Source organism: Staurois parvus, unplaced genomic scaffold, assembly GCF_062004578.1.
Source record: "Staurois parvus isolate SC_StPar_1 unplaced genomic scaffold, SC_StPar_1.0 ptg000202l, whole genome shotgun sequence".
In the NCBI taxonomy this organism is placed as follows: Eukaryota; Metazoa; Chordata; class Amphibia; order Anura; family Ranidae; genus Staurois; species Staurois parvus.
Genome location: NW_028317998.1, coordinates 4,406,346 through 4,434,075, shown reverse-complemented (window position 1 = coordinate 4,434,075; position 27,730 = coordinate 4,406,346). Strand labels below are relative to the sequence as shown.

The following is a 27,730-nucleotide window of genomic DNA, read 5'->3' as shown; positions in this document are numbered from 1 at the left end:
TCATGTTTAATAAGTCATTTATTTTTTTAGCCATGTACAATGGTTTTTGTTCCATATTACAATGTTAAGAGGCTGGCCCTTTAAGCGATCAGAAAGGCCAAGTCCTAATGCAATGACAGGAAAAAATGACAAGGATAAATCAGGCAAAGTGATGAATATGACATTGTTGGGATGATCGAAGTTCACCTCGACTTTGCTTGCCTACGAACACTGCCAGTATAGGTGAGCAGTCATGTTGAAATGGAGGTAGCAGCTACAAAGAAGAAAGGTATAGGGTTAGAGGCTAGACATTTGTAAGCATAGTCTTTAAAGCTGTAGTAAAACAGTTTCTTCAGGGCACTTGCACCTGTGAATTCACTGGCTGACAAAAGAGTGAATATTTGCTAAACAGTGCGGTAAAAATCACAAAGTGGACTTTACTACCCCTTTAAAGTATATTTACAGTTTTGTAGCCAAACTTTATGCTTGTTACATGTTGCTATTAACATAGCATAACGTAGAAAGGCAACCAATAAGGTTTAAATGTTTTTAAAAGCACTTTTTCCTTGATTAAAAATCCCTACAGACTCTCCCTGCTTTGTGATGTTTAGAAGAGGCCTTTGGAACAATGCAACATCAGTTCCAAACTCAAATTTGAGTTTAAAACATTTCAAAACCACTCTCCTGCATTGTGTTAAAAAGGGCTAGCTGAATGTGAGAACAGAGCTACTGTGAGACTCTCCAGAAATTTACAGCCAGCCATGCCACCTCAGAAACATCTAAGGAGGTGAGAAATATTTAACTTTTTTGGTATGCTGTGTGCAAGGGAACACACAAGTGGTTGTTTTTCTCAATTTACAATGTAAAAAGTGGAAATAAGTGTTAAAAAATAGGCAAATAAAGCCTTGGTAAGAAGTAACAAAGTCCAACTTACAAAATCAATTTTTTTTTTTTTTTTTTAAAGAGAAATGTCAGGAGACATCTCTATGAAGTTGTCACTCCTGTAAATCAACTTCCATTTGAATCTTCTATTACCAGATTTTGGTATTTGACATGATCCATATGAAAACAATTATTTTCAGAAGCTAAACCACCAATCAAAATCTTGATATCAGAATATTATTCTTTCAAGGATTTAGTATTTGAGCTGAATATACACCAAACATCAAATTCCTGAACATCTCCAGTAACTTATGAAGGACAGTGAAAGTGTAAAGGGTTAATTATACCCAAAGCGGTAGGGAAATGAAGACTATAGTGCCAATATTGGCTCAGTGCTTCAATAGTCTGTATGCACTCTGCTTCCAGCTATATGATGCCCATAAAAAAAACTACAGAAAGCTAGTAAAGAGCATCATTTATATATATATATATATATATATATATATATATAAAAAACATTGTCCAATGACAGATCAAAAAGGTAATAAGCCCTGCACTTACATCCCATTGTCCCCCTTACATAGATTTCCTGGAAATATTAGTACTACAAAAAGGTTACATATGGATGCTTACTATTTTTGCACACCAGCAGTGTCTTGCCAGAACCTAGCCTTGCTGCTCATCCAGCCATCTGAAATTAAATGGTGGTACCATTAAAAACACACAGAGGACGATAATGGCATTTCAGCCTCAGTAATTTAACTTTTAAAATAAGTTATATCATCAACTCCACTGTTGTGCTAATGTCTAACCAAGAAATCCCTACTTTGCCATCCATCATATGGCAGAAAGAACTCCTGGAAACCAGTAACCTGCAGGGCGAGCACAAAATGTGGGTTAAAGAGGCATTGCCCTTCCCTGCACCATTAAAGCTCATGAAAGACTCAACCCAATCTCTCCCTGTAGACTTTACCCAAAAAGCATTCCAACTGAACAAGAACTTACAACCTAAAATCTAAGTTATAAGAGAGTTATAAAGCTCTCTGTAGACTTTCCCCAAAATGTGGGTTAAAGAGGCATTGCCCCACCCTGCTCCATTAAGGCTCAGGAAAGACTCAATCCAGTCTCTCCCCAAAGACTTTACTGAAAAGACTTCCGACTGAACAAGAACTTCTCTCTTACACCCAAAAATCTAAGATATGATAGTTAACCAAGTTATGAGAGAGTTACAAAAACTCTCCATAATCTGTCCCAAGAGGCTTCAGATCAAAATTTCAGCTCTGCCATCCATCCCTGTACGCAGAAGAAAGAACTCCTAGAAACCGGTAACCTTCAGGGTAAGCACAAAGTGTGGGTTAACGAGGCAACAGTCTGATGAAGCAGTGTCGCATGCCCCGCCCTGCTCCATCAAAACTCACGAAAGACTAGTCCCACAAACCAGGCGCTCATTTCTCCGCTAGAGATTTCTGACTGAACAAGAACTTTTCTCTTACACCCCAAAATCTAAGTTATGAGAGAGTCAACCAAGTTATGAGAGAGTCAACCAAGTTATGAGAGAGTCAACCAAGTTATGAGAGAGTCAACCAAGTTATGAGAGAGTCAACCAAGTTATGAGAGAGTCAACCAAGTTATGAGAGAGTCAACCAAGTTATGAGAGAGTCAACCAAGTTATGAGAGAGTCAACCAAGTTATGAGAGAGTCAACCAAGTTATGAGAGAGTCAACCAAGTTATGAGAGAGTCAACCAAGTTATGAGAGAGTCAACCAAGTTATGAGAGAGTCAACCAAGTTATGAGAGAGTCAACCAAGTTATGAGAGAGTCAACCAAGTTATGAGAGAGTCAACCAAGTTATGAGAGAGTCAACCAAGTTATGAGAGAGTCAACCAAGTTATGAGAGAGTCAACCAAGTTATGAGAGAGTCAACCAAGTTATGAGAGAGTCAACCAAGTTATGAGAGAGTCAACCAAGTTATGAGAGAGTTAACCAAGTTATGAGAGAGTTAACCAAGTTATGAGAGAGTTAACCAAGTTATGGTAGAGTTACAAAAACTCTGTAAACTTTACCCAAGAGGTTTCAGATCAAAATCTCAGCTCTGCCATCCATCCCTGTACACGTAGAAAGAACTCCTAGAAACCGGTAACCTTCAGGGTAAGCACAAAGTGTAGGTTTAACGAGGCAACTGTCTGATGAAGCAGTGTCGCATGCCCCGCCCTGCTCCATCAAAACTTACGAAAGACTAGTCCCACAAACCAGAAGCTCATTTCTCCGCTAGAGATTTCCGACTGAACAAAAACTTCTCTTACACCCCAAAATCTAAGTTATGGTAGAGTTAACCAAGTTATGGTAGAGTTAACCAAGTTATGGTAGAGTTAACCAAGTTATGGTAGAGTTAACCAAGTTATGGTAGAGTTAACCAAGTTATGGTAGAGTTAACCAAGTTATGGTAGAGTTAACCAAGTTATGGTAGAGTTACAAAAACTCTCCGTAAACTTTCCCCAAGAGGTTTCAGATCAAAATCCCAGCTCTGCCATCCATCCCTGTACACGTAGAAAGAACTCCTAGAAACCGGTAACCTTCAGGGTAAGCACAAAGTGTGGGTTAACGAGGCAACAGTCTGATGAAGCAGTGTCGCATGCCCTGCCCTGCTCCATCAAAACTTACGAAAGACTAGTCCCACAAACCAGAAGCTCATTTCTCCGCTAGAGATTTCCGACTGAACAAAAACTTCTCTTACACCCCAAAATCTAAGTTATGGTAGAGTTAACCAAGTTATGGTAGAGTTAACCAAGTTATGGTAGAGTTAACCAAGTTATGGTAGAGTTAACCAAGTTATGGTAGAGTTAACCAAGTTATGGTAGAGTTAACCAAGTTATGGTAGAGTTAACCAAGTTATGGTAGAGTTAACCAAGTTATGGTAGAGTTAACCAAGTTATGGTAGAGTTAACCAAGTTATGGTAGAGTTACAAAAACTCTCCGTAAACTTTCCCCAAGAGGTTTCAGATCAAAATCCCAGCTCTGCCATCCATCCCTGTACACGTAGAAAGAACTCCTAGAAACCGGTAACCTTCAGGGTAAGCACAAAGTGTGGGTTAACGAGGCAACTGTCTGATGAAGCAGTGTCGCATGCCCCGCCCTGCTCCATCAAAACTTACGAAAGACTAGTCCCACAAACCAGAAGCTCATTTCTCCGCTAGAGATTTCCGACTGAACAAGAACTTTTCTCTTACACCCCAAAATCTAAGTTATGAGAGAGTTAACTAAGTTATGAGAGAGTTAACCAACTTATGAGAGAGTTACAAAAACTCTCCGTAAACTTTCCCCAAGAGGTTTCAGATCAAAATCTCAGCTCTGCCATCCATCCCTGTACACGTAGAAAGAACTCCTAGAAACCGGTAACCTTCAGGGTAAGCACAAAGTGTGGGTTAACAAGGCAACTGTCTGATGAAGCAGTGTCGCATGCCCCGCCCTGCTCCATCAAAACTCACGAAAGACTAGTCCCACAAACCAGGAGCTCATTTCTTCGCTAGAGATTTCCGACTGAACATAAACTTCTCTCTTACACCCCAAAATCTAAGTTATGATAGAGTTATGATAAAAGCTCATAACTCTGGTGAAACATAGCAAGCCAAGCTAGACTATGAGCTATCATCCTTAATGAGTTTTATGTGGGTACCCACCATCTACTACTGCTGCAGGACAAGAAAAGGGCTTCCATCTTGCTTGGAGTGTTCACGGCTCCTCACCTTGCGTGAGGTGATCATGGCTTTCAGTCGTGGAAAAGATCAAATTTATAATGGCAACATGTCTACATAAGAGATAATAAAACATAAGGTTGGAGTTACAAATACAAAATTAAACACACCAAAATTGAGGCTCACTGCTGCAAAAAAATAAAAATATTCAATTCTTTCTGTAAAGTTAGTATGTGAACAAGCACCTGCTGTAAAATGTCTCACTTCCTTACCTCCTCATTCCCAAGGTTAGACACTGAAAGCATTGAGGCCAAGGCATCAGCAGACAGCCAAACCTTCTGAAAAAGGAGACTTCAGCAAAGGCAGTCCCTGTACTTCTCATAACAATCACTTTAAGGGCTCCTTTACACCAGATGTAGGTCAAAACGCATTTTTAACCTCTTGCCCTCCAGAGGATTTAACCCCTTCCAGGCCATTTTTTGTGATACGATGCTGCGTTAGTTTAACTGACAATTGCGCAGTCATGCAACGCTGTACCCAAATTACATTTACAGCTCTCTTTTGGTGGTATTTGATCGCCTCTGCGGTTTTATTTTTTACGCCATTAAAAAAGCCGACAATATTGAAAAAACAAAACCAATACATGTAATTACCTTAGATTGTACGCCCCTTGAGGGGGGTGGGTGTGTGTGTGTGGCACTACGTAAATTGACAGCATTATATCAGTACCTGTAATAAATTTAAAAAAAAAAATAATTGGTTTACGTGAAAGTTATATACCGTTTACAAATGGCAGTATATATACACACACTGGAATTTTTATTTTTTATTTTTTTTTTACTAGTAATGACTGCGGTAGGCTGACACTAGGAGGAACTGGCTTGGTGTCACTGACCTCCTCTGACACCAATACAGTGATCATTGCTAATAAAAAGCACTGGGCAGGAAGGAGTTAACATGTGGGGCAAAGGGTTAACGGTGTACGGTTTTACTATGTGCTTTACAATATAAGCACACTGTGTTGTATGGCTCTGCTATGCAGAGCCACACAAAGCACTGTGCAGGAGCTGACAAACAGGTCTCTCCCCCGTTGGAAATCCTCGGAGGTCGCCGGGTGCCAGCGTGGAATCACCGGTAGGGAGCCGATTGACAGCCGAGGCCGTGAATGGCAGCACAGGTAGAGCGCACGTGCCCCCACCCGGAACTGCAAAATCACGTAATATATATACACACACATGATTTTGAGCACCTGTGCTGCCCTGTAGCTGTATTTCTGCTATAGGGTGGCACGGATGCATTTAAACAATAGCATTTGCAAAAAAAAATAATAATAATTTCAAAAAGCCTAGTTTATTCAACTGCAGTGCTTTTGTTAGCATAAAGAAAAATAAATAATGGAACAGCATGCTGAATCTTCTTGCATGTAAATGTACATTTATGCCCAGTAACAACTTTTGAAACAAGTTAAAAACAACTCCACTGTAATAGACATATCAGAAAGACATTTTAAAACCATGAACTGCTTTCTTGAAGCACTAACGGTAAAAATTTCCATAGTTTTATATCAAACAATATTCAATTAATATTATTGATTCTCTTTAATAACTGCTCAAGGGCCTAACTGAGCGGAGATGTTCTGTTGGGACCAACAGGACATTTTTCTTTCTAGTGTGGACATAAAAAGACCACCACAGGGTAATTACTGGCATTGTATACAAACAATGCTGGAGTGGGCTTCAATGACTTAGGGAATAGTCTAGCCCCATTATGGAAGTTTGAGGATATGTAAAGAGTTCCTAGAACAAAATTTTATAGGCATACTGATAAAGCTAACATTTATCATTAAGTGATTCGAATTTCTGCAGCAAATTATTGAAACGTGCAATCCGTTAAACTGCCTTAGTGGAGCTTAACAGTTAAACCAATGTGTTTGTATAGGGTTTACTGGACATTGCTATAGGTGGACATTAATGACTAGTAAGTTTTTGTATTGGGATTAAATGTAAACCTATTTGTGCGAAGTGGGAGTTGCACATTTCAGACCTTTTCCCCTAAGGCAGGGGTAGGCAACCTGTGGCTCTCCAGCTGTTGCAGGACTACAAGTTCCATCATGCCTCTGCAAGTCATAGCTGTAACTGTCAGTTTTGTAAAGTTGCAATGCCTCATGGGAAATGTAGTTCCACCACAGGTAGAGAGCCGCAGGTTTCCTACCCCTGCCCTAAAGGGATAAGGATTCTAACCCAATACCAATATGTCTGATGCAAGAATAAGAATGCTGATGTTGGGCTGGCCCAAAGTGTTTGTTGACTACCCAAAAAAAACCAAGAACCATTCCAAATCAACACTGTATACCCAGGGAAGAAAAGGATGAGTAATCAAAATGTAATCCTCCCATTTCTATCATAGGCCATAAGTCTAGGCCAAAATGCTGCAGAACAGCCTGCTGACCAGTTCAGATACCCTGTCACAGCTCACAATAGAAAAGTTCAGACTTTTAGAAAAGCAGACCTCACACTTCCAGAGAGCAGGGGGCTCTCCATAGACTTTCTCAACAGGTTTCAGAGTGAAATACCTGCTCTGCCTTCCATCTCTGTAGACAGCAGAAAGAAATCCTAGAAAACAGTAACCTGCAGGGTAAGCACAAAATGTGGGTTAAAAGGCTAACCAAGTGATGAAGTAGTGTCGCATTGCCACGCTCCATCGTAGCTCATGAAAGACAAAACCCAGGAGCTGATTTGCCTGCTAGAGACTTCAGACTGAACCACTCTTCAACCCCAAAATATAAGAGCTATGATAGAGTTATTAGAAAGATCACAACCCTGGCGAAACCTTTAGCAAGGTAGACAACTCCTAATACGTTTTATGTGGGTACCCATCTACTAATGTTGCAGGACAAGAAATGGGATTCCATCTTGACTGGAGTGTTCATGGCTTCTCCTCATGCTTGGAGTGCTCATGGCTTCCAACTATGTGAATAGTACAAACACCCCCAAAAATTAAACAATGCCCTACCCAGAAAAGATAAACTACTTTCACCCTTGAAAGTGATATAATCAGCAAAGAGTTCTTTTCATTTCCCCTCTATACCTCTTCTCCACCAAAATTAAATATGTAATCTTAATTACCCCAAATGTACATCTTTCAACAACCAACATAAAATAAATAAAAATACAATAAATTAAAATAAGATAAAATAAATAAACTTAGTGTCCAAAAAGTGTCCTTTTTCTATATACAACAAGTCCAAAATACTTTTTCTTCACTTCAATCACTTCTCCTTGTGATATTTTATATGAAATTTCCAATACGATGATCCAGTAGAACGAACCTCAAAAAAATATAAATCGCACATAGTGTATTATCTTTGATGACAAAGTCCAGGAAGTGACGAAACACGTCGGGACATGTGACGTATGACGCAATTACGCTAGACCGGAAGTAGATGTGCGGCCATCTTTGATTAGGGAAAATGCGATTTTCTCCAGGAAAGTGCCTGTCCATGTGCTAAACAAGCTGAAAGCTGGAGTTTTTTATGTAAGTGGATGTAATAAAAGTGTTGTACCTTTTATTACTCAGTCGCTAACTGCCTATTTCACCTTATGAGGAATATGGAGACACACCGAAAGGATATGGGTATACGTGTAATGGAAGTTTGAGAAAATTGGAGGTGCAGTTATCTACTATTCCAGAAAGCGGATTATTACCTCCATAGGGTAATTGTTCATTTGCAGCACCAGTTTGGAGTGGTCACCTTTACACTGGTTGATTTGATTCACATTTTTTTGAGTATTGGTTGCAGTGTGCTGAGTTCACTGTCACATCATATAGATACACTTGGTATATGTTTTGAGATATATTTTTGGTGCACATTTAGAGCATATTTATAGATTATAGATTATTTTTTTTTTTTTTTCCTCTCTTTTCTCTTTTTCTTTCTTTCACTGCTTAAACACTTTGTGTTGGAGTATGCATGACACATAGTGCACAAATACATTTTTGTTATAAGATAATACACTATTTGCGATTTATAATTTTTTTGAGGCTTGTTCTACTGGATCATCGTATTGGAAATTTCATATAAAATATCACAAGGAGAAGTGATTGAAGTGAAGAAAAAGTATTTTGGACTTGTATATAGAAAAAGGACACTTTTTGGACACTAAGTTTATTTATTTTATCTTATTTTAATTTATTGTATTGTATTTTTATTAATTTTTTTATTTTATGTTGGTTGTTGAAAGATGTACATTTGGGGTAATTAAGATTACATATTTAACTTTGGTGGAGAAGAGATATAGAGGGGAAATGAAAAGAACTGTTTGCTGATCATGGCTTCCAACTAGTCATGGAAAGATACAAAATTCACAATTGCATCATGACTACTTAACAGAGAATAAAACCTGAGGTTGAGGTTAACATTAAAAAAAATTGAAACATGTCGTTGAGATAGAGGCTCTCATTGCCAACCTAAAATGCTTCACTGGCTGCTATGCCTAATACCTGGCTTCATGTGTTCCAGGTCACCCCTAAGTGGGCAAATCAGGAACAGAAGTCAAGTTTCTTTGCATACTTGTTCTGGTTTAGAGTATTCGCATGACAGCTGGGCAACTGAAATTTCCAGAAGGGGAAACCCATAATGGAAGCCTCCATGGTTTTCTTATGCTTACTCGTAATGAAGGAAGATAATAAATCTAACCAAAAAGATATTACTTTATTTGCATTAAAAACCCTTTTCATGCATTGCACACTGAACACTGTGAAAGACATTCCAGCAAAGAATCTTGACCTTAGTGTTATTGCGCCTAATTCAGGAGAAGGCACTAAGCAGAGAAAAGTTAGCCTAAGACAGCCCCTGCTAGTGGCCAAACGCCCCTACCCCTTCCCCATCTGCTATGAGCAGCTCAGTTTTTTGCCTGCTGTCTAGGAGTAAGGACCTAGCTTACTGTTGGGCCTTTAAGTTCCTGTTTTTAGCAAGGTTAACATTTAATTTTTTTTTAAACTGTAGCTGGGCTACAGGATGAATTACATACAGTAAATCTTAGTAGTCACCACAGTTTAACCAATAAGCTTAACAGACCCCTAGCTTCAAGCAGTGATTGGCTGCAACAGCCATGACCAGGAGTTGGATGGCTAGCGAGCCATCTTACAGAAAACAGTTTGGGCAGAACATTTTTTCTGGTTTCTTATCAGTGTCCCCCATTGCTGACAGCCCCACTTCAATGTGAGGTGAACTATCCTGAGAGTGGTACCCGCTATAACTGCAAAGATGTTATCCCCCCCCCCACCCACCTTGAGGGTGTGCTATGTGTACCCCCTCCAAGTCTTCCCACTTTCTTGTTTTGTTTCAGGGGTGGCTGAGCCTTGATGAACACAGAATCAGACCACTGTCACCTTCACCAACTTACAATAGATTGCTGTCAATCTCTCATTACATTGTCACCAATATGCTAAAATATCAATGTTCACATTAAAGTTATAATTAAGTTGACAACTATGCTATACAACTACTTTGAATTTACAACTGATTTGAATTGAGCTGCCTATAGCAGATGGTGGTGTGGCCTCTAGCAGGGCTTTGTTTTTCCAGCTTAAGAGTCCTGTGCACTCCTAGAGGTGGTGCCATAACCCTACAGTCTGAACAGTGATACTAAAGTCTTGTTTAAAAAAAAAAATAAGCAGCCCAGATACTCATCTTCTTGGGTCCCCTGCCAATGCTACTGGCCCTTCCCTCCTGACGAGTGCCCCCACAGCAAGCAGCTTGCAATGGAGGCACCCCAGCAGGTGCCCTCCCAAGCCAAAGATCTGCATGTCCATTCACATACAGAGCTGTGGCTTGGCCTGCCTCCTTCCTCTTCTTATTGGCTCACTGGCTGTGATTGATAGCAGTGGAGGACAGTGGCTCCCGCTGCTACCTTAGCCAATCAGGAGTGAGAGTTCCCAGAGAACAGAGGCTCTCATGGACATCGCTGCATCAAGTGGAGGCTAAGGTAAGTGTTGGAGGTGGGGGGGGGGGTGCAGGCTGATACACAGGAGATTTCTTAACTTCATGCATAGAATGACTGACTTCATGTTAGGCTGCTCTAGCAATATATATTAATACACATTAGTGTGCTGTGATGCAGGGCAATCAGTTAGGGAAAAAATTGCAGCAACCTTTCCTGCTTAAGCCATAAAGACCTGTTGTAACCCAGCTAGTATGAGGAACTGCTTCAATTAGTACAAAGGACAGACACTAGCTTTTTAGTAGTGTTATATATGTAAAGAGGAAAAACCAGATGAGAGGTTTGTAAACTTTCATGACCCTTGCATTTACTGTAACGTCTTCAGGAATGTTAATCAAAATATCCCAATATAAGAATTAGGTATTTGAGCTTGACACACACTGTATCGTAATACATTTCTCAAAAAAAATGTTCCACAGATTACAGCATAAAACGAAATTTGATACATACCTCTAATTTCTATTCTGATCAGTCTCCAACACAGTGTTTCCATAGTTCAGGCTTGATGGTCACCTCACCAGCTACAATATAAAACATAGGTATTAGAACCCCGTAACAAAACACAGGATGAACAGTCAGATGCTTCGCCCACGTTCATCATTAGCCATAGTCAAGCTTCTGAACCAACTGCCGGGCTGCGATCAGACCTAGTCCTAACCTTCACTGGGAAGTGGGCACCCTTCCCCGATCAGAGAAAGGACTGGGAATGACAGTCTCCAGGCCCTGTGCTACAGAGCAGCCCGGCAAGCATCTTCAAACAGCAGATCCTTTCCCTCCTCCAGAGAGCAGGGCCCAAGCTCCTTGCAGAGAGCAGGGCATCCACTCTCTGTTGAAGTGTTGCCATTTTGTGGGACTGGCACGTGTCAGACCCTTTTCTCCCTAAAGAGATAAGGAATCTAACCCAATACCAAAAGCCTGACCCAAGAATAAGAGTGCTGATGTCGGCCTGGCCAAAGTGTTTAATGGCTCTAGTATCGTGCCCTATACTCTAACCAAGAAACGACCAAGAACCATTCCTAATCAACACTCTGTACTCCCAGGGAAGAAAAGGAAGAGCAGTCAAAGACAGATACGTCGCCCATGTCCATCTTCAGCCATAGTCAAGCTTCAGAACAAACTGCCGGGCTGCAATCAGACCTAGCCCTAACCTTCTCTGGGAAGTGGGCACCCTTCCCCGATCAGAGAAAGGGCTGGGAATGAGTCTCTAGGCCCTCTGCTACAGAGCAGCACGGCAGGCATCTTCAAACAGCAGACCCTTTCCCTCCAGAGGGTAGGGCCCAAGCTCCACGCGGAGACGAGGGCATCCACTCTCTGCAGACTTCCCAAGAGGGATCAGAGAGTTTGAAAGACCAGCACTGTCATCCATCCCTATTGAAGAAAGAACTCCCAGAAACCGGGGACCTTCAGGGCACGCACACTGATGTGAATCAAAGAGGCTAACCAAGTTCTCCAGTATGACAGGGCGGGGCAAGCGACACTGTCATACCAAATTACCAGGTAGCCTCAAATCCACATCCTAGGAGCTCAATCTCTGCTAGAGACTTCAAACTGAACCAGAATATTTCACTACCAGACCCCAGAACCTGGGTACCACCACCGCGTGGTAAACCCAAGCTTGTGAGTTATGAGAACAGTTCATAACTTATTTGGCAGTGTGTTTGTATGGGTACCTACCATTTATTGAAGCTGCAGGGCCACAGAAGAGACTCCATGTTGCTTTGAGCTTTTTCTTCCCAGTAGTAACTAAAAAAAAAACAAAAAAATGAAAAACGGATAACATCATTCCCACTGAAATCTAAAAGGTTATAACACAATAATTACCATAAGAAAGAATCTTGCCCTTAGTCAATCTGACCTCCTACGCCACATCCAGGGGTAGGGCTCCAGGCAGAAATAAAGCTCACTACTGTATTACAACACATTTCACTTAAAATGTCCCACAGATTACAGCATAAAATGAAATTTTATACCTACCTCTCATTTCTATTCTGTTCAGTCTCCAACGCAGTGTTTCCATAGTTCAGGCTTGATGGTCACCTCACCAGCTACAATATAAACATAGGTATTAGAACCCCATTAAAAAAAAAAAAAACCCACACAGGATAAAGGGGGACCCAAACCCCCAAAAAACCTTTGAAACCTTTGAGCAAAGTTAGCCAATAAAAATGTTGAAGAGTTTCCATTTTGTGGGACTGGCATGGGTCAGACACTCCCCCCCCAGGAAGATAAGGAATCTAACCCAATACCAAAAGTCTGACCCAAGGCATAAGAGTGCAGATGTCGGCCTGGCTAAAGCGTTCAAGTGCTCTAGTATTGTGCCCTATAATCTAACCAAGAAACAACCAAGAACAATTTTTAGTCAACCCTCTGTATTCCCAGGGAAGAAAAGGATGAGCAGTCAAAGATGATCCGCCCAGATCCATCATAAAGCCATAATTAAGCTTCTAAACCAACAGCCAGGCTGCAATGAAGCTGAGGGCAACGTGATTGAATCACACCTAGGCCTACCCTTCTCTGCAAAGTGGGCACCCCTTCCCAGATCAGAGAAAGGACTGGGAATGACCCAGTTTCCAAGCCCTCTGCTACAGAGCAGCCCGGCAAGCGGTCCAATTACCCAATCACAGCATCTTCAAACAGCAGACCCTTTCATTCCAGAGAGCACGGCATAAGCACTTTGCAGAGAGCAGGGCGTCTACTCTCTGCAGACTTCCCAAGAGGGATCAGAGAGTTTGAAATTCCAGTTCTGTCATCCATCCCTATTTGATGCAGACAGAACTCCCAGAAACCGGTAACCTTCAGGGTAAGCACATTGATGTGAATGAAAGAGACTAATCAAGTTCTCCAGTATGACAGGGTGGGGCAAGCAACACTGTCATACCAAAGTTACAAGGTAGGCTCAATCCACATCCTAGGAGCTTGTAGGACACAAGGTAAAAGAAAAAGAAAAAAAAAAAAAAAAGCTCAGTATTGTATTAGAAACACATTTCACTTAAAATGTCCCACAGATTACAGCATACAACGAAATTTGATACATACCTCTAATTTCTATTTTGTTCAGTCTCCAACACAGTGCTTCCATAATTCGGGCTTGATGTCACCTCTCCAGCTACAATATAAAATGTAGGTATTACAACCCCATAAAAACACAGAATAAAGAGGGAACCAAACCCCTATTAAACGTTTGAAACCTTTTGAGTGAAGTTAGCCAATAAAAATGTTGAAGTGCAGCCATTTTGTGGGACTGGCACATGTCAGACCCCATTTTCCCCTAAGGAGATAAGGAATCTAACCCAATACTAAAAGCCTTACCCAAGAATAAGAGTGCGGATGTGAGTGAAAGAGGCTAGCCAAGTTCTCCAGTATGACAGGGCGGGGCAAGCAACACTGTCATACCAAATTACAAGGTAGGCTCAATCCACATCCTAGGAGCTCATTCTCTGCTAGAGACTTCAAACTGAACCAGAACTTTTCACTCCTAGATCCCAGAATCTAGGTACCACCAATGAGTGGTTAAACCAAGCCAGTGAGTTACAATTACAGTCCATATCTCATTTGGTAGTGTGTTTGTATGGGAACCCACCATTAATTAAAGCTGCAGGGCCACAGATGGGACTCCCTGTTGATTTTAGCTTTTTTTTCCCAGTAGCAATTACAGAAAAGAGTAAATAAAATGGATAGCATCATTCCCACTGAAATCTAATGTTTATAACAAATGAATAACCATAGAAAAGAATCTTGACGTTAAGTCAATCTGACCTTCTACACCACACATTCAGGAATAGGACACTAGGCAGAAAAAAAAGCTCAGTACTGTATTAAAAACACATTTCACTTAAAATGTCCCACAAATTACAGCATAAAATAAACGAATACACACCTCTAATTTCTATTTTGTTCAGTCTCGCAATAGCTCAGGCTTGATGGTCACCTCACCAGCTACAATATAATGATCACCTCAACAGGTACAATATAAAATGTAGGTATTTGAACCCCTTAAAAAAAAAACCCACACAGGATAAACAGGGAACCAAATCCCCAATCCAAACATTTTGAGTGAAGTTAGCCAATAAAAATGTTAAAGTGCAGCCATTTTGTGGGACTGGCACATGTCAGAACCCCTTTTCCCCAAAGGAGAAAAGGAATCTAACCCAATACTAAAAGCCTTACCCAAGAAAAAGAGTGTGGATGTCAGTGAAAGAGGCTAGCCAAGTTCTCCAGTATGACAGGGCGGGGCAAGCAACACTGTCTTTACAAGTGGCTCAATCCACATCCTAGGAGCTCAATCAGCCTGGCCAAAGGGTCATTCAATAGCTCTAGTATTGTGCCCTATACTCTAACCAAGAAACAACCAAAGGACCATTCCTAATCAACCCTCTGTATTCCCAGGGACGAAAAGGATAAGCAATCAAAGCTAATCCGCCCAGCTCTATCACAAGCCACAATCAAGCTTCTAAACCAACTGCCAGGCCGCAATGAAGCGGAGGGCAACAAGACTGAATCAGACCTAGCCCTAACCTTCTCTGGGAAGTGTGCCCCCTTCCCCGATCCGAGAAAGAACTGGGAAAAACCCAGTCTCCAAGCCCTCTGCTACTGAGCAGCCCGACAAGCAATCCTGTTACCTAATCACAGCATCTTCAAAACAGAAGACCCTTTCCTTCCAGAGAGCATGGCCCAAGCTCCTTGCAGAGAGCAGGGCGTCCACTCTCTGCAGACTTCCCAAGAGGGATCAGAGAGTTTGAAATCCCAGTACTGTCGTCCATCTCTATTTGATGCAAAAAGAACTCCCAGAAACCGGTAACCTTCAGGGTAAGCACATTGATGTGAATGAAAGAGACTAACCAAGTTCTCCAGTATGACAGGGCGGGGCAAGCAACACTGTCATACCAAATTACAAGGAAGGCTCAATCCACATCCTAGGAGCTCAATCTCTGCTAGAGACTTCAAACTGAACCAGAACTTTTCACTCCTAGACCCTAGAACCTGGGTACCACCAATGAGTGGTTAAAACCAAGCCCGTGAGTTATAACAGCTCATAACTCATTTGGCAAAGTGTTTGTATGGGAACCTACCATTTATTGAAGCTGCAGGGCCACAGAAGAGATTTCATGTTGCTTTGAGCTTTTTCTTCCCAGTAGTAGCTAAAAATAAATAAAAAAAAGGATGGCATCATTCCCACTGAAATCTAATGCATATAACAAAATAGTTACCCTAAGAAAAAAATCTTGACCTTAGTCAATCTGACCTACGCCACATCCAGGAGTAGGACACGAGGTAGAAAAAAAAAAAAAAAAAGCTACGTACTGTATTAGAAACACATTTCACTTAAAATGTCCCACAGATTACAGCATACAACGAAATTTGATACATACCTCTAATTTCTATTTTGTTCAGTCTCCAACACAGTGCTGCCATAATTCAGGCTTGATGTCACCTCACCAGCTAAAATACAAAATGTAGGTATTAGAACCCCATAAAAACACAGCATAAAGAGGGAACCAAACCCCAATAAACATTTGAATCCTTTTGAGTGAAGTTAGCCAATAAAAATGTTGAAGTGCAGCCATTTTGTGGGACTGGAACATGTCAGACCCCACTTTCCCCTAAGGAGATAAGGAATCTAACCCAATACTAAAAGCCTTACCCAAGAATAGGAGTGCGGATATGAGTGAGAGAGGCTAGCCAAGTTCTCCAGTATGACAGGGCGGGGCAAGCAACACTGTCATACCAAATTACAAGGTAGGCTCAATCCACATCCTAGGAGATCAATCTCTGCTAGAGACTTCAAACTGAACCAGAACATTTCACTCCTAGACCCCAGAACCTGGGTACCACCAATGAGTGGTTAAACCAAGCCAGTGAGTTACAATTACAGTCTATAACTCATTTGGCAGTGTGTTTGTATGGGAACCTACCATTAATTAAAGCTGCAGGGCCACAGATGGGACTCTGTTGATTTTAGCTTTTTTTTCCCCAGTAGCAATTACAGAAAAGAGTAAATAAAATGGATGGCATCATTCCCACTGAAATCTAATGCTTATAACAAATTAATAACCATAGAAAAGAATCTTGACGTTAAGTCAATCTGACCTTCTACGCCATACATCCAGGAGTAGGACACTAGGCAGAAAAATAAGCTCAGTACTGTAATAAAAACACATTTCACTTAAAATGTCCCACAAATTACAGCATAAAATAAACTAATACACACCTCTAATTTCTATTTTGTTCAGTCTCGCAATAGCTCAGGCTTGATGGTCACCTCACCAGCTACAATATAATGATCACCTCAACAGGTACAATATAAAATGTAGGTATTTGAACCCCTTAAAAAAAAACCCACACAGGATAAACAGGGAACCAAATCCCCAATCCAAACATTTTGAGTTAAGTTAGCCAATAAAAATGTTAAAGTGCAGCCATTTTGTGGGACTGGCACATGTCAGAACCCCTTTTCCCCTAAGGAGAAAAGGAATCTAACCCAATACTAAAAGCCTTACCCAAGAAAAAGAGTGCGGATGTGAGTGAAAGAGGCTAGCCAAGTTCTCCAGTATGACAGGGCGGGGCAAGCAACACTGTCCTTACAAGTGGCTCAATCCACATCCTAGGAGCTCAATCAGCCTGGCCAAAGGGTCATTCAATAGCTCTAGTATTGTGCCCTATACTCTAACCAGGAAACAACCAAAGGACCATTCCTAATCAACCCTCTGTATTCCCAGGGACGAAAAGGATAAGCAGTCAAAGCTAATCCGCCCAGCTCTATCACAAGCCACAATCAAGCTTCTAAACCAACTGCCAGGCCGCAATGAAGCGGAGGGCAACAAGACTGAATCAGACCTAGCCCTAACCTTCTCTGGGAAGTGTGCCCCCTTCCCCGATCCGAGAAAGGACTGGGAAAAACCCAGTCTCCAAGCCCTCTGCTACTGAGCAGCCCGACAAGCAATCCTGTTACCTAATCACAGCATCTTCAAAACAGAAAACCCTTTCCTTCCAGAGAGCATGGCCCAAGCTCCTTGCAGAGAGCAGGGCGTCCACTCTCTGCAGACTTCCCAAGAGGGATCAGAGAGTTTGAAATCCCAGTACTGTCGTCCATCTCTATTTGATGCAGAAAGAACTCCCAGAAACCGGTAACCTTCAGGGTAAGCACATTGATGTGAATGAAAGACTAACCAAGTTCTCCAGTATGACAGGGCGGGGCAAGCAACACTGTCATACCAAATTACAAGGTAGGCTCTATCCACATCCTAGGAGCTCAATCTCTGCTAGAGACTTCAAACTGAACCAGAACTTTTCACTCCTAGATCCCAGAACCTTGGTACCACCAATGAGTTGTTAAACCCAAGCCCGTGAGTTATAATTACAGTTCATAACTCATTTGGCAAAGTGTTTGTATGGGAACCTACCATTTATTAAAGCTGCAGGGCCACAGAAGAGATTTCATGTTGCTTTGAGCTTTTTCTTCCCAGTAGTAACTAAAAATAAAGAAAAAATCTTGACCTTAGTCAATCTGACCTACGCCACATCCAGGAGTAGGACACTAGGTAGAAAAAAAAAAAAAAAAGCTACGTACTGTATTAGAAACACATTTCACTTAAAATGTCCCACAGATTACAGCATACAATGAAATTTGATACATACCTCTAATTTCTATTTTGTTCAGTCTCCAGCACAGTGCTGCCATAATTCAGGCTTGATGTCACCTCACCAGCTACAATATAAAATGTAGGCATTAGAACCCCATAAAAACACAGAATAAAGAGGGAACCAAACCCCAATAAACATTTGAAACCTTTTGAGTGAAGTTAGCCAATAAAAATGTTGAAGTGCTGCCATTTTGTGGGACTGTCATAAGTCAGGCCCCCTTTTCCCCTAAGGAGATAAGGAATCTAACCCAATACTAAAAGCCTTACCCAAGAACAGGGTGGATTTGATTTAAATCAAACTGATTTAAATCACGATTTAAATCACTAGTCAGTAAGGCTTGATTTAAATCATAGTTTTCTACATAAAGACTAATTCTCGCTGGTATAACTTTAATATGCAAGTAGATGAAGATTTTTAGAACAACAACTTTTAATATTAGTTTTTTAGTTATCCCTAGTTTAATAGGTTAATCATTCATATTTGGACAACTTTTTTGTTGTACTTAGGAAGGAGAAAAATAATCATTACCTTAATATTAACAATTTAAATAGATTTATTCAACTGAAACAATAACATTACAGCATATGTTATTTGCTTAAACAAACATCCATGTTTGTTAACTAATTTGGCTAAACAAAATATATATATTTTAAGAAACTTAAGACTGTCAGCCCCTTCCTCCTCACACTTAGTTTCACTTTCTTCTTCTGCAGATCTATTCCACTTCAAACAATCAGAAAAATATTGTTTCTCTTCTATTCACTGAACTTTTTGAAACTTAGCACTGAAGGGGTTGATTCTGTATTCATAGGTTTGTAGAAGTTAGGATTAAGGTCTTTTTCTTAACTCTGTTCATGTTATAACATTTTTGCTATGAAGAAGAGGCATGTGATCTCCGCTGAATCAAATTCAGTTTTGAGAACTGCAAAAGTAAACCAAGCATCTGTGATAATATCTTGTAGGCAGAGAAACTACCCAATAATCTTACAAAAACCTCTGGAAGAGCATGACATTGTGAATGGATTAATGGAATTTATTTACCAAAAAAATAAACATATACAGCCTTATTCTACATAATTAAAAAACGAATCTTTATTTCATGATGGAATAACCTTTGAATGGTAATATATTTTCCTCAAAAAGCATTTTATTTACAAAAATCCGATTTGAATTAAAAAAAAAAAAAAAAAAAAAAAAAAAAAATCGGATTTTTTTAAATTTTTTAAAAAAAATCATTGATTTTTATCCACCCTGCCCAAGAATAAGAGTGTGGATGTCGACCTGGCCGAAGCATTCAAGAATGACCAAGAACCATTCCTAGTCATCATTCTGTATTCCCAGGGAAAAAAAAGGATGAGCAGTCAAAGATAATGCGCCCAGATCCATCATAAGCCATAATCAAGCTTCTAAACAAACTGCCAGGCTGCAATTTAGCTGAGAGCAAGGAGGTTGAATCAGACATAGGCCTAGCCTTCTCTGCACAGTGGGCATCCCTTCCCAGATCCGAGAAAAGACTAAGAATGACCCAGTCTCCAAGTCCTCTGCTACAGAGCAGCCAGACAAGCAGTGCAATTACCCAATCACAGCATCTTCAAAACAGCAGACCCTTTCCTTCCAGGGAGCATGGTCCAAGCTCCTTGCAGAGAGCAGGGCGTCCACTCTCCGCAGACTTCCCAAGAGGGATCAGAGAGTTTGAAATCCCAGCACTGTCATCCATTCCTATTTGATGCAGAAAGAACTCCCACATCCTAGGAGCTCAATCTCTCCTAGAGTCTTCAAACTGAACCAGAACTTTTCACTCCTAGACCCCAGAACCCGAGTACCACCAAAGAGTGCTTAAAACCAAGCCCGTGGTTGTCAGTATGTTTGTATGTGGACCTACCAATTATTGAAGCAGCAGGGCCAAAGAAGAGATTCCATGTTGCTTTGAGCTTTTTCTTCCCAACAGTAACTAAAAAAAAACAAAAAAAACCATTTAAATGGATGGCATCATTCCGACTGAAATCTAGTGCTTATATCAAAATAGTTACCATAAACCTACTGTATGAGAAATATGGGCTCTTGTATTGCTGACCTAATGAAAATGCTGGCTTCCTAGATCTTGCTGTCACTTACCCCCAGCCAAGTATGCAGATCATAAATAAAAAAAAAAAGATCTAATCTGCATACTTGATTTAAAAGAACACTAGCATGACAGCCAGGCAACTAACATTGCTGTCACACATCAAATCAATTCATATACACAAAAAAAAAAAAGATATTGCATTATTATCAAGGAGGAAACAAGTTTTATCGCAGTTTTAACAAAGACAACACAAGCAGCAATGTTGCACTCAGTTTGTTGGCTTGGAGTCATGTGTACACAGCCTTGCTATGCAAAAAGGAATAACCTGTCATATCTGTGTGATGTTGCAGATAACGACACATGCAGCTTGGCCAATTATATTGTGCCAGCCAGCAGAGATCTCAGACCCTTCCCCATTTTTATTGGTTACTTTCACACTGATCCGCCGTAAAAACACAGCAAATTCGCATAAGTGTTTTTACATCGCTGAGCATTTTTAAAAGGACACGTGACTTCTCAGAGGCGTTTTTGCGGCGCTTTTCATTGATTTCAAAGGGAAGAGGCGTTTTGGGGGTGCTTTTTTTTTTAAATTCCCCAAACATGCCCCAAAGATGCTGCAAGAAGCAGTTTTTACACCGCACCGCCTCAGTGTGAAAACACAGATATACGGTCACATACACAGGAAAGCAGTTTTCTTAAGCTTTTCAGGCGCTTTTTTCAATGTAAAAATGCTTGAAAAACTCCTCAGTGTGAAAGCAGCCTAAGACAGTACCCTCAGCCTCCCCCCCCCCCTTCACTGTCCTACTTCATACAGCAGTTGTTATTTTAACAAGTGGCTAAATGGTTGCTGGGATGAGAAGCAGTACTAGCAACCAATGAGCCACTTGTTACCATGACAAGTTGGGCAGCTCCTGCACCCCGTCCAGACCTGCTGTGTAAAGTAGGACAGTAAAGGGAGGGGGGTATGATAAGGGGGGACTGAGGGCACCAACACAAGGGGAAAATGTAATGAAGAGGGGGGTCTAAAGTGAAGGGGAGGCCAAGTCATCACAATATTAGACCAAACTGCATGCGTCTTCACCCGCAATATGATGCAAACAGAAGTACATTTACTTATTACGGTACATTCAAACAAGTGCCAAGGTGTATTCAACATTTCCACTTGTACATTTCCTGCACAGAACATCTTCCAAATGGGTGAAGAACAATTGACAATAAGCCTGCCTCAAGGGACTGGAGAACAGCAGCAGCCCAAGAGCCAGGCAGCTAGCATTTTTCAGCAAGAGATCCACAGTGGCAAGCCACTGCCACTTTCCTGAGAATGCGCCCCCCCCCCCCCCCATTTCTAAAGCCATGCTTAAACAATCAACCTAAAGTTATAGAAAAAAAATGAGCAAGTCAAAAATGGTTAATGATACAGTTGGATCACTCAGTTTGTATTTGGGTGTAGACACACACACACACACACACACACACACACACACACACACACACACACACACACACACACACACACACACACACACACACACACACACACACACACACACACACACACACACACACACACACACACACACACACACACACACACACACACACACACACACACACACACCAGTGCTGTTTAACAGGTGTCATGTGATTGTTTGCTATATTACACATTGTACTGTATTGAATAAGCCCCAATTGTCACTGCACCATTAATACAACAGTCCCACACTAAAAAAAATCCCACTAATCCCCAATAAGGGAGGGGGGCGGGGACATGCCTCCCACACTGCCCCAATAGAGGGGGGGGGGGCTTGCTTCTGAACACCAATGGGGTGGAATGCTTCCCACTGGATGCCAATGAGGGTGGGGGGCATGATTCCCACTGAACGCCAACCGGGGGGGTTTAGCATGCTTCCCGTTGAATGCCAATCGGGGGGGGGGGGGAGCACGCTTCCCGATGAACGACAATCGGGGGGGGGGGGGAGCACGCTTCCCGATGAACGACAATCGGGGGAAGGGGGAAGCACGCTTCCCAATGAACGACAATCGGGGGGGGGGGGGGGGGGAAGCACGCTTCCCGTTGAACGACAATCGGGGGGGGGGAAGCACGCTTCCCGTTGAACGACAATCGGGGGGGGAAGCACGCTTCCCGTTGAACGACAATCGGGGGGGGAAGCACGCTTCCCGTTGAACGACAATCGGGGGGGGGGAAGCACGCTTCCCGTTGAACGACAATCGGGGGGGAAAGCATGCTTCCCGTTGAACGACAATCGGGGGGGAAAGCATGCTTCCCGTTGAACGACAATCGGGGGGGAAAGCATGCTTCCCGTTGAACGACAATCGGGGGGGAAAGCATGCTTCCCGTTGAACGACAATCGGGGGGGAAAGCATGCTTCCCGTTGAACGACAATCGGGGGGGAAAGCATGCTTCCCGTTGAACGACAATCGAGGGGGGGGGCATGCCTCCCACTGAATGTCAATGGGGGGGGGAGCATGCCTCCCACTGAATGTCAATGGGGGGGGGGAGCATGCCTCCCACTGAATGCCAATGGGGGGGGGGGAGCATGCCTCCCACTGAATGCCAATGGGGGGGGGGGAGCATGCCTCCCACTGAATGCCAATGGGGGGGGGGGAGCATGCCTCCCACTGAATGCCAATGGGGGGGGGGGGAGCATGCCTCCCACTGAATGCCAATGGGGGGGGGGGGAGCATGCCTCCCACTGAATGCCAATGGGGGGGGGGGGAGCATGCCTCCCACTGAATGCCAATGGGGGGGGGGGAGCATGCCTCCCACTGAATGCCAATGGGGGGGGGGGAGCATGCCTCCCACTGAATGCCAATGGGGGGGGGGGGGGAGCATGCCTCCCACTGAATGCCAATGGGGGGGGGGGGGAGCATGCCTCCCACTGAATGCCAATGGGGGGGGGGGGGGGAGCATGCCTCCCACTGAATGCCAATGGGGGGGGGGGGGGGAGCATGCCTCCCACTGAATGCCAATGGGGGGGGGGGGGGAGCATGCCTCCCACTGAATGCCAATGGGGGGGGGGGGGGGAGCATGCCTCCCACTGAATGCCAATGGGGGGGGGGGGGAGCATGCCTCCCACTGAATGCCAATGGGGGGGGGGGGGGAGCATGCCTCCCACTGAATGCCAATGGGGGGGGGGGGGGAGCATGCCTCCCACTGAATGCCAATGGGGGGGGGGGGGGAGCATGCCTCCCACTGAATGCCAATGGGGGGGGGGGGGGAGCATGCCTCCCACTGAATGCCAATGGGGGGGGGGGGGAGCATGCCTCCCACTGAATGCCAATGGGGGGGGGGGGGAGCATGCCTCCCACTGAATGCCAATGGGGGGGGGGGGGAGCATGCCTCCCACTGAATGCCAATGGGGGGGGGGGGGAGCATGCCTCCCACTGAATGCCAATGGGGGGGGGGAGCATGCCTCCCACTGAATGCCAATGGGGGGGGGGAGCATGCCTCCCACTGAATGCCAATGGGGGGGGGGAGCATGCCTCCCACTGAATGCCAATGGGGGGGGGGGAGCATGCCTCCCACTGAATGCCAATGGGGGGGGGGGAGCATGCCTCCCACTGAATGCCAATGGGGGGGGGGAGCATGCCTCCCACTGAATGCCAATGGGGGGGGGGAGCATGCCTCCCACTGAATGCCAATGGGGGGGGGGAGCATGCCTCCCACTGAATGCCAATGGGGGGGGGGGAGCATGCCTCCCACTGAATGCCAATGGGGGGGGGGAGCATGCCTCCCACTGAATGCCAATGGGGGGGGGGAGCATGCCTCCCACTGAATGCCAATGGGGGGGGGGAGCATGCCTCCCACTGAATGCCAATGGGGGGGGGGAGCATGCCTCCCACTGAATGCCAATGGGGGGGGGGAGCATGCCTCCCACTGAATGCCAATGGGGGGGGGGGGAGCATGCCTCCCACTGAATGCCAATGGGGGGGGGGAGCATGCCTCCCACTGAATGCCAATGGGGGGGGGGAGCATGCCTCCCACTGAATGCCAATGGGGGGGGGGAGCATGCCTCCCACTGAATGCCAATGGGGGGGGGGAGCATGCCTCCCACTGAATGCCAATGGGGGGGGGGAGCATGCCTCCCACTGAATGCCAATGGGGGGGGGGGAGCATGCCTCCCACTGAATGCCAATGGGGGGGGGGAGCATGCCTCCCACTGAATGCCAATGGGGGGGGGGAGCATGCCTCCCACTGAATGCCAATGGGGGGGGGGAGCATGCCTCCCACTGAATGCCAATGGGGGGGGGGAGCATGCCTCCCACTGAATGCCAATGGGGGGGGGGAGCATGCCTCCCACTGAATGCCAATGGGGGGGGGGAGCATGCCTCCCACTGAATGCCAATGGGGGGGGGGAGCATGCCTCCCACTGAATGCCAATGGGGGGGGGGAGCATGCCTCCCACTGAATGCCAATGGGGGGGGGGGGGAGCATGCCTCCCACTGAATGCCAATGGGGGGGGGAACATGCCTCCCACTGAATGCCAATGGGGGGGGGAACATGCCTCCCACTGAATGCCAATGGGGGGGGGAACATGCCTCCCACTGAATGCCAATGGGGGGGGGAACATGCCTCCCACTGAATGCCAATGGGGGGGGGGGGGGGGGGAGCATGCCTCCCACTGAATGCCAATGGGGGGGGAGCATGCCTCCCACTGAATGCCAATGGGGGGGGGAGCATGCCTCCCACTGAATGCCAATGGGGGGGGGGAGCATGCCTCCCACTGAATGCCAATGGAGGGGGGGAGCATGCCTCCCACTGAATGCCAATGGAGGGGGGAGCATGCCTCCCACTGAATGCCAATGGAGGGGGGAGCATGCCTCCCACTGAATTCCAATGGAGGGGGGAGCATGCCTCCCACTGAATGCCAATGGAGGGGGGAGCATGCCTCCCACTGAATGCCAATGGAGGGGGGGGGGGGGGGAGTAGCATGCCTCCCACTGAATGCCAATGGGGGGGGGGTAAGCATGCTTCTCATGAATCCCTAATAGAGAAGGGGGCATGTTTCTCATTTATCTTCAGTGCAAATTGGGCCTTGCTTCTCACGGATTAGGTAATAGCAGGGGTTCCGCGACCTGGGTATTAGTGGAGGAAGTATGCCTTCCACTGATCCCCAATAGAGGGGGGAGAGTATGCTTCCCACTGATCCCCAATAGAGGGGGGAGAGCATGCCTCCCACTGATCCCCAATAGAGGGGGGAGAGCATGCCTCCCACTGATCCCCAATAGAGGGGGGAGAGCATGCCTCCCACTGATCCCCAATAGAGGGGGGAGAGCATGCCTCCCACTGATCCCCAATAGAGGGGGGAGAGCATGCCTCCCACTGATCCCCAATAGAGGGGGGAGAGCATGCCTCCCACTGATCCCCAATAGAGGGGGGAGAGCATGCCTCCCACTGATCCCCAATAGAGGGGGGAGAGCATGCCTCCCACTGATCCCCAATAGAGGGGGGAGAGCATGCCTCCCACTGATCCCCAATAGAGGGGGGAGAGCATGCCTCCCACTGATCCCCAATAGAGGGGGGAGAGCATGCCTCCCACTGATCCCCAATAGAGGGGGGAGAGCATGCTTCCCACTGATCCCCAATAGAGGGGGGAGAGCATGCTTCCCACTGATCCCCAATAGAGGGGGGAGAGCATGCTTCCCACTGACCCCCAATAGAGGGGGGAGAGCATGCTTCCCACTGACCCCCAATAGAGGGGGGAGAGCATGCTTCCCACTGACCCCCAATAGAGGGGGGAGAGCATGCTTCCCACTGATCCCTGTCAGTGGGGAATAAATAAGCCCCATGATTGGTGTTGGCAGGAGTTAAAAACAAACATACATAACACCCTATAAGTGGGGTTCCCACTAATGTCACTGACACCCCTGCAGTAACGGCAGAGGAAAGCTGATCCATGCAGTGCAATCACTTGCCTGTTTGAATACAAACCATTTAGGAAGGCCACAATATAACATTTGATACAAATCAATTACACATTAGCATTGTAACATATATTTGTCACATTTACACAAAGTGCAGGGAAACAAGTTTAGACTTTAGCTTTAAAATGAACATTGCAACCATCATGACATTCGAAATCCACTTACCAAGCTTGTGTCAGCAGCAGGCCATGTGCTCAGCAGCAAGCCATGTGCTCTGCAGGCCAAAAGACAGACCTATGCACAGGTGAGAGTATTTATAGGTAATCCACCATTTTTTTCTCACCCAACTTTATTTGTACCAGTACCAAACTGACAAAGCTTCCAAACTCTCAGGAAGGTTCAAAACAATGTTTTGTTTTGAAATTCAGGGCCCAGAAGTGTCTCTATTCCTGGACAGGTACAGAGATTGGAAAATAAAATGTAACAAATTAAAATAAAGAGAAAAAAATGCCATGATGAACTATGAACTTAAAGGTTAGCTGACACTTACAGCCACACCTCCTAAACCTTAACCCATTATTGCCCAGATTCAGTGTTGCTTATTTGTACTACTAGCCTAAGGCTATGCAGGCTGCATTTTAGCCATTTCTGTATTGCGTTTTTGCACCTGTGGTTTTTACACGTTTTTTTTTTCTTTTTGCTAGGCAGATTTAGAATGCAAAACACATCATAAATGCAGCAAAAACGCAATACATACTTTTCTGCGTTTCCATTGAAGTCTATAGAACCAAAAATGCAACATTTTGTGTTAAAAAAAAAGTCCTTGACCCTTTCTAAAAAATCGTACTACTTACCACTGAGCTCGCTCTTTAGTGTGTCAGTTCACTTTTCAGAGGGTTTTTTTTCCCCCACTAGTTTGGGTACATAGTGCTGCACTTAAAGGATAACTTCACCTTTTAGACAAAAATAATAAATGCACATTTTTTTGCAGGTAAAATTTATTTACCTGCATTTGCATTGATTATTTCTGTCTGCATGAGTCTGGAAAACATTGCACCAGGGATCAGTAGATTGTTGATGCCATGCAAGTCTCCTGCAGACCTGTCAGAATACCTGCTTGCCGTACGGGATGTACAGCCAAGCAGATATACTGACAGGAAGCCTCAATCAATTACCAGTTCATTGAAAACTACAAGCTGACAGGCTGTAGGGACTTTTTTATGCATTGTGCATCCCCCCCCCAACTTGTTACTAGGCAGATTAAAACACAAAATGCATTAAAAAGGCATCACAAATGAGTCAAAATCGCACTACATACTTTTCTGCAGCAATTCCACTAAAGTCTATTGAACCAAAACCACAACATTTTGCGTTTAAAAAAGTCCCTGACCCTTTCCAAAAAACGCAGAGATGTGAACCTTTCCCGTAGGAAATCATGTTAAATGGACTGCTGTGCGTTTCTGCAAAATGCAACAGAACTTATAGGTGTGAACCTAGACTAAGGGTCGGTTCACACTATAGAAATGCGGTCCAGATGCATTCTGGATGCGTTTCTGCATTCATTCACGCTCCGGTGCATTTTT

At 44.2% G+C, this 27,730-nt stretch overlaps 1 long non-coding RNA gene across 4 annotated transcripts; it reads right to left on the bottom strand.

The window, feature by feature from the left end:
- Positions 1–26,439, bottom strand: LOC149461456 (uncharacterized). Of its 4 annotated transcripts, none has more exons than XR_016312859.1 (13): positions 26,373–26,439; positions 20,079–20,147; positions 18,191–18,260; positions 15,925–18,024; positions 15,625–15,693; positions 13,592–13,661; positions 12,530–12,600; positions 12,230–12,298; positions 11,006–11,076; positions 4,539–4,666; positions 2,925–3,002; positions 1,495–1,552; positions 1–253 (listed from the first exon to the last, which is right to left on the bottom strand). It is a non-coding gene; the product is annotated as an uncharacterized LOC149461456 (long non-coding RNA). The 4 variants fall into 4 exon arrangements; XR_016312857.1 differs by lacking the exon at positions 2,925–3,002 and having other exon boundaries at positions 15,925–15,994; positions 17,956–18,024; XR_016312856.1 differs by lacking the exon at positions 2,925–3,002.
- Positions 26,440–27,730: the final 1,291 nt, after the last annotated feature.